This window comes from Euleptes europaea, chromosome 7 (genome assembly GCF_029931775.1).
Source record: "Euleptes europaea isolate rEulEur1 chromosome 7, rEulEur1.hap1, whole genome shotgun sequence".
In the NCBI taxonomy this organism is placed as follows: Eukaryota; Metazoa; Chordata; class Lepidosauria; order Squamata; family Sphaerodactylidae; genus Euleptes; species Euleptes europaea.
Window position 1 is genome coordinate 44451924 of NC_079318.1, and position 14348 is coordinate 44466271.

Consider the following 14348-nt stretch of genomic DNA (forward strand, 5'->3'; position numbering starts at 1 on the left):
TATTTTTTCTACAAATGTATGTATTCCACACACCAATTTCATACCTAATTGTGTCGAGCCTTAATCAGTTTCTCCAAATTTGCCATTAACCTTGCAAATTAGCATATGCTTTTTTTTAATGCCACACTTGGGAGACAAAGCATCTTAACAACCTCATTTCCTTCTGTTCAATTTTATCTTCTCAACAACGACCTTGTGAAGTAGGTTAGGCTGAGAGTGTGACCGGCCCAAGCTCACCCAGTTTGCTTTCCATGGCAGGGGGGAAATTTGAACCTGGATCCTCCACATCCCATTCCAGTAGTGACAACTACATCACACTGGATCTAAAACATAAAACAATTCTACATATTTGATAATTTTTAAAGCTTTACATGAAGGCATGGAATTCAAACATTTATAATAAAAGGCAGCTTTTGAAACTTTATATTAAAGTTGGCCAGAAACCTTGGCTGACCATTGCTCCTGGGACAGTGTCTACTACAGATCATTATGTCAGCACCCCTATGGTCACCCAGGGCCCAGGCTGCCCCAGAAAACAGAAAAAGGGGTAGCTAAAAGCCGCCCCCACCTCATTTTCATACCCAGAGAAGAGATGCCAAAGGGGCAAGAGAAAGCAGCAGCTTGATCAGACTCACAGGAAATAATTGCCAAAAATTGTTAAAATGCAAAATGAGGTTTCCAGGTACCCTTTTGTGAGAAAGCTCAGCCTGACTTGCTAAGATAAGAAATGGTCTGTGCTTGTGACTACAGAGGACAAATATCACAGAAGACAAAGGGATTTTCTTAAGCTAAATGTCTAATACACCCAAGAGGATAACCTAGTCCCCTTCCTGGGTTAATTATATGGACAAAAAGTCATCTGAGTCCTAACACATCTGTAAGTAAACATTCAATCATTGTTTCAAGTTAATCAGGATGTCAGCACAATCTCAGGTCATTGTTAGTTTTGTCCCAAACAAATATGGGCAAGGAAAATAAGGTTTTTTAATCCTGAAAGTAGCAAACAAGACAATTTAATTAGACTCCACTATCACAGGGGATCCACACCCATGGATAGGAAATTAGGTATATAAGATCTGGGGTTCAACCATAGACTTCAGGTCAGGTTCTTCATCCAGCCTACCTCTGCTACTAAGGAGACTGCACACGCTCTTCAGGATTGGTAGCTATGATCTAATGTCTCCCTTTTTCTTAATCTCTCCCTCTTGCTTTCACTATGGCCTCTGGTCCCACACTCCTTCCCCCTGTTGCTTTGACACTGCTCATGTTCTTACCATGGAGCCTCCCTCTGTCTCCCCCAAATCCCCTCTCCAGATCCCCTGGTTCTCGGGCTCCTGCAAGACCCTTTTGTTTGGATCTCCAGCATAACTTTTCTCTATGATTTCCAAGCCACCTTCTTGCATTACCTTCCATTCTGTTTCCCTCTCTCACCTAGTCTTCCTTCTCTGAGGTTCTTCAGAGACATGCACACATCCACACATGTCTCTCATGGACTAGCCATGAGCGAGACATAATTGGACATCTTAATTGACAAAGATTTCAGTAATTTTTGAGTTGACTTATCAAAGTAGATATTTGACATATTTTGTTTGACCTGCAAATGTTTTGATAGCCAACTGCCTTTTAAATTTCCTTTCTGTTTTTTCCTTCAATCTATCCCTTAGTAGTTTATAAAAGTCAACTCTTTTAAAACAATGGTCTTGTTATTTTCTGAGAAAACACCACCATCAGTGTGCAATCTATGTATACAAAGGCTTAAGTTCTTAGAGGCCCAGAAATTGAGGTGCATGTGTGAATGGCCAAATTCTTGTGCTCCCCCAGGAACTCAGGGTAACCAAATACAGTCCTCAACCTTTGTGTGATCCCACCGTGTTGGAAACATGGGAACCCAACTTCCCCACAAGGTGGGGTGATAACTGTCTTTGGCACTGAAGTATAGGGGTGTGCATTAAAATAGGGGGGCATGTTCAGATTTGGTATGGTGGTGGAAAGTGCCATCAAGTCACAGCTGACTTATGGCAACCCCGTAGGGTTTTCAAGGCAAGAAGTGGTTTGTCATTGCCTGCCTCCGTAAGGGCTGAGAGAGTTCTGAGAGAAATGTAACTGTCCCAAGGTCACCAAGAAGGCTTCATGTGGAGGAGTGGGGAATCGAATCCAATATTATTTGGCTCCATTATAGCCTATGAGAAACCAGTCTGAGCGGACTGGAAAGTTGTTTTTGAAGGTAGAGGTACCAAAATTGCTTCACAGCTGATAGTACCCCAAGTTTGAAGAAGATTGGGTCAAGGGGTCCAAATCTATGAGCCCTGAACAAGTCAACCCCAGCCATCCTCCAATGTTTCCAATTGGGGGGGGGGAGGGACTTGTTTTCTCCAGGGCAAAAGTAGAAAAGCATGCCTGCAGCAACCACTGGTCAATGCCTCCCATGCCAAGGACCAACACAAGACCAACAGAACCAATACAAAACCCAGAAATCCCAGCACAACTGCAAGCCAATATGGCAAGCCCAACAGAACTAATGCCAAACCAGAGTATCCCAGGAGAACCAATTCAAGAGGGGGGCATTTTGCAAACCCAACAGAACCAATGTCTAACCAGAGAAGCCCAGAAGAACCCAGGGCCCATGTAGCAGTGCAAGCCCAACAGAATAAATGTCAAACCAGAGAATCCCAGCAGCATTTCCCCCCAGAACCAATGGCAATATACAGATGCCCAGCAGAACAATCTTAAGCAAGGGGGGGGGGTACTTTTGCTCTCCCAGCCGAACAAAGTTAGGCAAGGGTGCCACTTTTGCAAGCACAAAAGAACACATGGTAATCCACAGAAGCCCAGCAGAACAATCTCAACAAAGGGGTGTTCCTTTCCTACAGGAGAACGGGAGAGCAGTGCACCAGAACTGGTCACAGAATGACTCACCTCTTGGCTGACTGGCAGCCACATGGCCACCCCACCAGCCTCTCTCTCCCTGAAGAAGCACCACCTGGTGGTGCTTCTTCAGATGTTTCCTGAGGCTGGTAGTGCTTCCAGACTGTGGAGGTGTAGAGGCACCCACACAGGCTAGCAGCTGCAGGCATCCCTGGAGCCACCTCCTGTGAGGAGCTCAGGGCAGACAGACTGTGTTTAGGAGAGACAGCAAGAGATGCCTGAGGGAGAAGGGGTTGAGATGGAGGTACCTTGGGGTGCTCCACCATCTCTTCCTCTTACACCACCTCTGGACTCTCCTCTTGTCTCTCCTCGGAAGGCCTGCTGGACTCTGGAGGAACCAGAGAAGGGGCACCCAGTCTCTTCTCTAGCTCCTCCAGCAGCCTCTGAATCCCTGGGCTGAGCTCCGAAGCTGGAACACTCTCATCCCCCAAGCTTACCCCAAAAGACAGTTCAGGCTGCTTCTCCTGCTGCTGAGTCTCAACAACAGCTGGAGGAGGGGCAGCCTGAGCAGCAGACCCCTGCCCAGTGCCAGCACCTACAACTGGTGCTCCAGGAGCAGCCTCAATGAAGAAGCCTTGTGAGAACTCTTCATTGCACCACCCCAGTTTGAGTGGTGGAAGGCGGCTGTGGAGGAGGCCTCCGCACAGGTAAAAGGAAAGCCGCAGCACTCCCCCTCTCCTCCCCTCTAGTTTTCTCCTTTGCCTTTCCCCCAGGGCCTGCTTCACTCCCTTCCTGCTGCTCAATATTTGGCCTTTTATGCATGGGTTGGATCTCCCTGGTTGGACCTGGGTTCATTGCACATTAATGTTACCCAATTTGGGGAAAACTGTATGCGTTGGCTTGAATGATCAGGGACAAAACTGTGTGCTAATCGAGCCATAAATACAGAAAAGCAGTCTCCCAAGCTCAAATCAAGTCCCACCCCTTTAAATGCTGCTCTGTAATTGGCTTACTGTGAAAGAAGATTTCCTTCACCCCAAACTCAACTGCCGCATAAAAAAGCATTTTAAGAACAAAATACTGAGCAATCTGAAAGGAGGGGGGGGAGAGAAATCCTAGCCTCATTTTTTAAAAGCCTTACTTTTGCTCAGAAAGAGCTCTGAGGAAGCAGGAAGCACTTGAATCCCCGCCTCTTTACACACTGCTTCATGACTGGCTGTGAGAGAAGTCAGTCTTCTGTGTTTCCCTCTAATGCAGTATGCATGCTCTGTGACTCCAGAATGAGCCAGGATCAACGGTTTAATTCGAGTTCGTTTTGCATCGAAACAGCATTGAGCTTCCAAGGAATGAGATAGCGTGCATACTGAAAAATTTGAACCTGGCTGAAACAGGGAATTAAGGAGGTTAAAGTGACCATGCATAAATGACCTTTGTCTAACTACTTGAGGGAAGTGAGGTACCTAGCTACCTGTGTTACAAGGTACCAAAATCTCAAACCTTTTTATCAACACCCTCCCCCAAAAAACTTGTTTTGTAAAACTGCACCTAAGATAACCTCATCTTGCTTCAGTGTTGTGTTTTGTTTTTGTAAGAACGAATTACTTTCTTTTCTAAAACCTGGCTAAGGTTTTTTTTTTTTTAATTATCCTCAAGATGGATATGAAAACTTTTCAAAAGCATAAAGGAACTGTATCAAACTTTCCCCAACTCTCCTGCAAATAGCGCCTAATTTTTTTTCAAGAATGTAGCAGCTTCCTTCTGAAAAATGTAACTAAAGGATAGCCTAAAGCACTATTATTCTAAAACCGGCTGGCTTCAATCGTTTTGAAGCCCAGAGCAGACACTAAAAAGTTTTTTTACAATTAATCTATGCTAATTACTGCTTGACAAACAACTAGGGTTGCCAGCTCTGGGTTAGGAAATACCTGGAGATTTGTGGGGGAAAGCCTGGGGGGGGGAGGTTTGGGGAGGGGAGGCATCTTAGCGGGGTATAATGCCATACAGTCCATCCTCCAAAACAGCCATTATCTCCAAGGGAACTGATCTCTCTTGTCTGGAGATCAATTGTAATAGCAGGAGATCTCCAGATGCCACCTGGAAGTTTGCAACCCTACAAACAACTTAGCCTCTTCTTAATTGCCTAGCACAAGCCTAATTAGAGAGGAACTAGCCCTATGCTGAAATTTAATTTGTGCTTTTTAAAAACAATTCCTAACACACCCTTATTAAAAGTAACCTCTTTTTCAAAACCCTACAATAATTTGTTTCTCAACAATTAAATTCAATTAAATGATTTAAACTGAGCACAAGTCCTCTAACCAGAAAAACAATAACAGGAAAAAGACAACACCCACCCTCCCCCCAAACCATCCCTTTAACAATTCAAGCACAAAAAAGGACAATAAAAAGGACAAACCCAAAGTCCATAACACAAAAGCACAGCACAGCCTTTTAACAAATAAAACAAGCAGAATGTAATGCGAAAGGGAATTTTTAAAAAAGAACCAGAAAGGAAACTAAGCAAGCAAAGCCCCCCCCACACACACACACACAGATACACACACACAAAAACTGCACAGTATAGGAATGCTAAGAGGGGGGGACCCAAAGTTAAGCAGTTTAAAAAACAACCGAACAAGCAGAGCTCCCCCCCCCCCTTACACAGGCCCAAAAACATAGAACAGCAGCAATCAAATGCAACACAACAGCAAAAGCAAAGAAACTACACAGAAGGAAACAAAAGGCCTTTTAGACTATATTCTGTTTCCCACAACCCACCACCAGGCCCAAAGATCAAAAAATCGAAGAAAACTTTCAATAATGTTTAAATCAATGTTTTCAAACCAAGCAATGGTCTTCTCCAGGCAGGCAGGCAGAGGTATCCTCAGGTTCCACTCCTGATTCTGTTGCAGGCAGCGAGCAGACCTTCTTTTAGTTCAGTTTTGTCATTTTCTGTATGTGCTCCTTTTTCAAAATCCTGTACATTATTACCCAAATCAATTGCTCCCTATTTGGGGATGAGGTTGCCAAGAGTTTTACACAAAAGATCCTTTTACACAGAGAACGAGGTATGTGAAATAGAAAATAAGACATGCTTATTTTTAATGTGGACATTTTTAAATGAATTCCATCATATAAGCCCCCCCCCACCTGCCAGATGAAGTGGTGCAGCCAAAATGAGGTTAGGGAGAACTAGGCTTTAGATCGAACCATTCAAGAATATTAAAAGCCCCATTGTGAAATAACTCAATTGCCCTTTCTTGTTGGTGTATATGTTACAAAGTGGATATTAGTCAACAACAAAACTTGCAAGATGTGTCAGCAAAAATTTATTTAGGGTTTGCCGAAAGGTCTTCCTAGGTTAGTATTATCAGTTTCTTTTTCTGTGTTTGACATTTCCCTAAGTCTTTATATCAGATTTTAGCATTTCCTCAGGGGCAGAATTCCAACTGCATGAATATGTAGAACTCTAACTTTTTTCCTGACAAGATACAACTGCCAGTAAAAGCAGTGTGACCAGGAAAAGTTTAACAAGTTTTGTACCTGAAGTAAAGTCAGAGGTCCTTCCGTTTAAGATGTCCCTGTTCTTCAGATAACGATGACCAAAAGTATTGAACTTTTCTGTGGTTATCATTGTTTGAACATCAAAGCACCAATGTGCCATCGGTTCTGGAGTTCTATTTTGGTTCACTGGAAGCATAATCCAACAAGGTTTTTGGTTGCCCACTTAATTATTTTTCTTCTAAATGTGTTGTCATAGATGACCCTTTGGCATAAGGAAAATTAATACTTTTGGAGCTTCTGTAGATCAGGGTTGCCAGGATGTAACCAAGAAAACAATCTTCTCCCTAAGCCCCTGCAATGATAGAGAAGCATACATCACCCTTCCCTTCTCCACCTCTACCTATGGAGGGGCAAAACTGAAGTCTGGCACACTATTGCTGATGCTAATATGTAATGCTGATACTCCAACCCCACGGTGCTGCTTAAAGGAGAATACTTTTTGCAACCTCTCTCCTATTTCTAGTGGCAGTACCTGAAGCAGTGGTGTGGGTGGGACAGGACTTCCTTCACTCTTTTTTCTCAAGGCGTCCACAGAATACTGGACAAAGACCGCAATGAATTATTATACAGAAGGCGTCCACATAGATTGTCTCCCACTTACCTCTGTAAAGGGATGGGGAAGCAATGGAGTGAAGTGGAAAACCCTGAGGAGTTTGTATTTGCAAGAGAGCAGGATGAGGAAGGGAGGGGGAAGGGAGGGGTAAGCAGGTAATCCTTGGCTTTTTTTCACCTGGACTTGACTGGCACATGACTGGACTTGAGAGGATGGGACTGGTCCCCTTCTCTCTCTCCCAGTCTCATCCACAGACACACACTAGGATTGCCAACCTCCAGGTGGGCCTGGAAATCTCCCAGAATTGCAGCTTATCTCCAAACTACACCTATCAGTTTCTCTGAAGAAAGTAGATGTTTTGGAGGGTGGACTGTATGGTGTTATACCCCGCTGAGGTCCCTCCCATCCCCAAACCCTGCCCTCCCCAGGCTATACCCCCCAAACACCCCCAAATCTTCAAGAATTTTCCAACACAGAGTAGGTAACCCTAACATACACATTCCAAACCATAACAGTCAGCAATCAAATAAGCAATTTTTTGGTTTAAAAGACTGTTTGTATGGTTTATCTTTTTTTCCTATGGAGCTTCTCTGTAACTTTTGTCTTTTGCACAATGGCCAAGCATTTAATAAGTCAGGAATGCTATGCCAACATTTTACTATTCATATTTTAGCTGTGGTTAGATAAATTCCACACTTATTATATTCAAACCAGGTCATTATATTGCTTTCCCCCCCCAGTTTGGAACATGGGTTAAGCAGAATGTTTAAAGCTGTGGTACCCAACTTCTTTGAGTATGAGGTCCCCTTTTTAATGTCTTTTTTTTTGCAGACCCCCACGTTAGTATCCATTGATTGATTCCTATTATTCATGCTGCCTATTTTGTATGAGCTAAATAAAGGTCAAAATGGCAATGCTTGCATGTGGATTCACACAGACTCCTCCCTGTAACTCCACAGCTCCCACCCCACCCCACCCATAGGGGTCTCAACCCATAGATTGGGAACCACTGCTTTAAATGATCCAATTTTAAAATGTCTGCATAACTGATATTCCACCAGGTATGAATAAGATCTGTTCATGATTGCAAGCATCTCCAACATTTGCAACAGTATAGTAGGTGTTATTTAATCAATGAGCAGTCAAGTACCATCCATATAACCCATTTTCTTTCAGGTTGATACAGGTTGATGCTGCAGGGCCTTATGTAAATATTGTCATCCAGTCAGAAACTAATATATGGGCTTTCAATACTTTATCTTAGTTCACCTTAGCTGTATTCCCTCAAAACTCATCTAAATCCCACAAAATAGAAATATTTGCTGATCATAACCTTTCCAATTACCAAAATTCCAGGCATCAAATTTTGCCTTTCTCAAATAACACCTGCTTTACAACACCTATCAACATCTGTATCAATATAACTTTTCATCACTAAATACTGGAACAACGTTGGGTTGATCCCGTCCATCCACTGTCCAGTTTCATGTTTAGTCATGCAAGAGTTCCTCTAATGACATCATTAAATCTAATTATGACATGTTGAATTTATTTTAATGATTCTCCAAAAAAGATGAAAGATTGATTGATCTCAGACTTGTGATATGGAGGCAATAGATATCTTCACCAGTAACATGTTGCGTGTACTTTAAGAACCCTAACACTACCAAAGGAGAGAATGCAACAGAACCGAAGAGCATCACGGCTCCAAAAAGCACTGTGGAGAAATGCCGTCCATTCAAGAATTCACCCCAATATTTCAATTAATGGGAATGCTTATGAATTGGAGTATGGCTGTAAACTACTGCCTGGCAGGAAGGAGGGGGCCTAGAGATGAACTATCAAGCTCCAAGGGCATATGTCAACACAACTTGAGAGCTTACATATAGTAACAGCTCTGGCTGAAGTAAGACAATGGTTTACCAGATCACACCTTGTGAGAATGTCACAGCTGAAGGGACAGCAACTGCTAAGATCCTTTTAAAGGAGGAAGGACTATTACCTAGGGTTGTTTACTTCCAGGTGGGACCTGAAGATCTCCTGGGACTTGCAATAAGATGCTAGGTGTTTTGGGCTGTTTTTATGTTCTTACTGGAGTTTTAATGCTGGATTTAAATAGTTTATTAATTGTTACAACTTTTATGGTGTTTACATTCTTATTATTCATTACTTTGTAAACCACCTTGAGCAGGCTGTATGGAGAGATGACATAGAAATTGGACAGACAGACAGATAGAAATTCCTACCAGAATTTTAGATCAGGTGTTGAATTTTAACCTCAACTCATTCAAGTGAGTCCTGACCTGGATAGCTCAGGGTAGCCTGATCTCATCAGATCTCGGAAGGGTCAATCCTGGTTAGTACTTGGTTGGAAGACCACCAAGGAAGTCCAGAGCTACTGCTCAGAGGCAGGCAACAGCAAACCACCTCTGACCATCCCTTGCCTTGAAAACCCAGTGGGGCTGCCATAAATCAATGCAACTTGACAGCAAAAAATATATATCCAGGTGGGTAAATTGTGGAGGGAATGGTGTGAAGAACTGTGCAAGAGAGAGCCTGGGGTGGAAAAGCGTGACTCTGCTGTTTGACTCTGGTCCCTTAACCATGCAGGCAGAATCACATCTGCATAGCTCTCTGTGCCTGACAATGTAAGGGGAGTAGCAAAAGATGAGATTAAAAAACAACAACACTCTTTTAAAAGTACGTTTGTATATTTCCTGATCTGAATTCAGAACAAAAACAGGATAATAATTTACAACAGCAAACAATGAAAATATCGGTGAAAATGTACCAAATGGAATGTAAGATAATAGTTCTATCCCATGCCATTTCCCTCTTCCCTCCACCCTTTCCACTATCTGTCCTAGCCTGAGAGCCTCTCCTCTATTTCCATGGATGGTTCTACAGTCAACACAAGCCATAAATTATTCACAAACAACTCCTGAAAGTAGCAATGACCCCAAAGTAGCACTTCCACCAAGTAATAGGAACTTCCTGACACACTGATAAGCATTTCCTGTTTTGAGCTTTTTAAAAATAATTTACTCCCCCCCCCCAGAATATTGAGAGGGAAGCAAAAAAACCAAAAAACAAAACAAAAAACCCTGCTGTACAGAATTCCTTTCTCCCTACAATTCCTCTTATTTTTAAGTGTGCTGATTTTTTTTTGTTCAGTCTCAAGAAAAGCTCATATTTAAACAGACTATATTAATAAAACAAACCCAGACTGAGACATTCAACTAATCTTGGTCCAGGTTCCCAATAAATTGAAATAAATCCTCATTTTTAATTTCCCTCTGCCCAAATGTGGACCAGGCCCCAGGTCTATACGAGTCCTACTTGAGTCAGTAAAACCTCTGAGTTTCTCCATGTATGTACACTCCGTGCTCACATATCTGAGATATTCAAAATTTACTAGAATTCTGGTTTTAATTTTGCTCATCCCCACCCCTGCGTCGTGAGGTAGCTTTTGTTTCACAGAACTTTTTTATCAGGTTTAATAAGAAAAGGGGCCGAGAGAGAAAAAAGCAGGGAGATAGAAAAGGGTGATATTGTTGATCTGAGGGATCTCCAGGCCCCACTTGGAGATTGGCAACCCCCTGGAAAAAAATGGCTGCTTTGGCCATTGGACACTATGCTATTGAAGTCCCTCCCCTCCCCAAACCCCACCCTCCTCAGGCTCCGCCCCAAAAATCTCCAGGTATTTCCCAACCCAGAGCTGGCAACCCTATTGACTGGGTTGTTAGGTCTGGTGAAACTGTATATAGCAGCTCAGGTCACAGTTCATCATGGATTTCTCATTAAGAACAATTACTTAAGGTTAAAGACGGGGAGAGATATTTAATTTTGACACATTTCTCGCATGTGTTCTCCTGCATTAATTCAAATATTGAGTAAAAATAGAATTTCCTGTTGAAATAACTAAAAGATTCCTGTTTTTTTTTTTTTTTCAAATGTCTGTTGTAACCCCAGGAACCCAAATATTGCAGGCTAACCCCCGTAATGGAACAGGATGACATTCATACTTTCCGTTGTCACTCATTAAAAGAAAAGAGGAATTTGTGATGTCATTGAGAATTTCCTAAAAAGAAATATTTTCAGCTTTTGGAATCTATTTTTGATACTTTTGTGTTGATGTTCTTATCAGTTAGCTATTTGCGTGGAAGGGATAGCTTCTAGGGATGTGCAGGGCTGCGTCCGGGATTTATTGCTGGTAATTAATAGCTGGTAGATACGAACACTGGAAAATGTTCCTTCTGTTTCGTCCTTATCTCTCCATTGTGCCACAACTTCTAAACTCGCTCTTCCGAAATCCTCCCTGTAGGCTGTTTCCTGCTCGCCCCTGCTTTATTTCATAATTTTAAACAATTGAAATTTAAAAGAAAAATAACTATTTAGTTTTTGTAGTACATGTATTAATATGACATGAGTTTTGTTGATGATACACAGCTTTTTAAACAATTTCAGTGCAGAAGCTCATTTACAACGTGGAAGATTCTGACCCTCTCTAATTGACAACGTATAGCCCTGACCTGGATGGCCCAGGCTAGCCTGATCTCGTCTGATCTCAGAAGCTAAGCAGGGTCAGCCCTGGTTAGTATTTGGATGGGAGACCACCAAGGAATACCAGGGTTGCTGTGCAGAGGAACTCACTGGCAAACCACTTCTGTTAGTCTCTTGCCATGAAAACCCCCCAAAAAGGGGTCGCCATAAGTCGGCTGCGACTTGAAGGCACTTTACACACACACAGTTGACAAGGTGCATTTTCACCACAAGGCAGAACTCTGAACTGCAGTGGGTTTCCAGGCACACAATCTATAATCTGTATAGATCAGGAGCAAACGTGCATTGCAATAAAGCAGAGAAATTTCCTGCCAGTCACTAGTGGCCAGGAATGAGCAGAGCCAGGGCCCCAGCAACTCTGCCAATGCCTCAGGCCCCACGTAACTAAGATCTTTCATTAAACTACAAATAAACAGCATAAGCCAAAAAGGTGCAATGTATGTATATATCAAAAAGTATCACAACCACAAAGTATATGTCAATAACACATATTCACAGACAGAGCAATACACAAATATACATCACATACTATAGCAATATTAAGACTGACACATGGTGTTTTCTTAATCTCTTGCAGGAGATATGAACAATGAATACATCACAAAAGAAAGGTAAGTGGAAGAATAGTAGTCCATATGCCTTGAAGCTTGGATTTTATTCTTTTCCTTTTCCAAAGGAGAAAACTTCAAAGAAGAGAAGAGAAGACGGCCTGGCTGCCTCTTTTAAAGACCATTTCACATTGCTCAGAATAAGCTAAGCTTTGTCAACTCTCCTTGTAAAAAGAATAATGGTGACTTTTAAAAATCCACTCTCCAAATGTTTAGATTATACATATAAGAATTACCGTACAAAACAAATATAGCTTACCAACATAGTATTCTTATGGATTCATCATGTAGTCAGCGTCATATCGCTATTGCTTCCAACCTGGTAAAGTAAATCACTTACAGAACCTTACAGCTGGTCCCTATATATAAATGTTTGCATATATCTGATTGTCCTAACAATTTAAAGGTATACAGTGTTATATAAACTAAACTACAAAATTATACCTTTATATAAAAGCAGCAAAGTCAATACCCTCATTGAGACTGTAGGGCCCAGATGTATTGAGGAAGTGAATGAAATATGCCTCTTTTTGTAAAATAATCTTTTGAATATTCATTCATCTTTCATTGGCGATGGTACTGGGTCACCAAATGTCTGCTCCCATGCGGCTGCCAGTTTTCAAGAAGAAGCAATGGGTATGTGTTTGGGGCCACAAAGGCCTCTCAGCTTGGCTTGCTCCAGAGTCATTTTCATTTCTCAGTCTGCTCCTGGGATGAAAGCCTCCACTGCCAAACATAATAGGATAACAGGATGCAGATGGGGATGCCCATTCGTGTTCATTTGCAAAGGGAATGAATATCTTAGTCCTTTGTTGCATGCAAGCATCTAGCCTTGTTTCATACCTTCCAAATTTCCCCAAGCAGAGCAGAGCAGCGCATTGTCACAGCCCCAAAGGGTGGGAGAGTAACGTTAGACAAGCGCTCCGCACAAAACCTAATCACACTAAGGCCCTGTCTGCACAACTTCTTTTTTGCCATCTTTTTTTTAAAAAAATTTTTTGAAGGGAGGGAAACTGTACAAATGAAGCCCCTGCATGACAGGGTTTTTGCATGGTGCACTTGTTCCTTCTCCCATACCAAAAGCGTTCCCTGTCCTGAATCCTCACACACTTGCCTTTCTTCAAGACACATATCTATGAGACAGTGCCTTCCCCTTGTGGTATATGTGGCTTTCCTGAACTTCAGTGATTATGATTAATTGCTCGACTGCCGAGGGAACAGGGCCATTGATCTGTACGTGTCAGTACCATTTTGAAAATCACCGGTTAGTTTCAGTTGTCAAGAAGGCTGCCCCATCCTCAGCCTTCAAGAAAGTGAGAAAAGGGGCATGGTTTGGCCACTGGTGGCGGGAATGGAGAGCCAGTCAGCTGTCACACCTGGGGCCTGACGAGAGGCAGCTAAAGGAAAGGGCATATAGGCGCTTGCGTCAGGCTGACATTCCTTCTTTGGGAAAGCGAACGTAAGCCATAAAAATAAACTCCACCCTTTGATTATCCCTGCTCAGGTGTCAGCTCTCTTTATTCTACAGCCACGGACAAAGGCAGTTTTTCATTCATATGAAATAAAGGTTATAGAAGCCATGCTATCTTAAGCATGTCTCGGTAGTGTCTACTGACTAAAGTAAAATGGAAAACGACAGCAGCTTCAAAGGTGGGTTTTCTGCATCTCATGTCATTTGGTCCTGAAGCAAGGAAATGAAGATAGCGTTTATCAGGGCCATACAGCAGTACCTGACGGTACCAGGCTCAACTTTTTAAGAGGGCTTTTTGTAAAGGGGCTTAGGTTTTAATGGAGGTGTATCTTTGTTATTTATACTTCGTGTGTATTTTTATGAGCTTTAACTGTTTCAATTTTTGTAGGCCGCCTGAGACTGATATGGAGAAAAAAACTGAGATGCAAATATGGCCACTACTGAAAAATAAAGATGCTAAAGGAAATATGCTGTGCTGTAACATGGTTCCTTGTGGCACGCACAAAATGTGTCTCCTCAAGCCTTAGGGTAACCCCAGATGTTCTGTCTGGCAGTTGAGAAGGCAGGTGTAATAGCACCATTCATGTGTTACTCTGCTGCCAGCTGAGTTCCACTAACATGAGAGTTGGCAGTGGGTTTTTCTAGCCTCCAGCCTCTTGCGAGCTCTTCTCTGGCCCACGAGCCAACTGAGGCAACCACCCACTCCAGTCCCGATCTGGGCTGG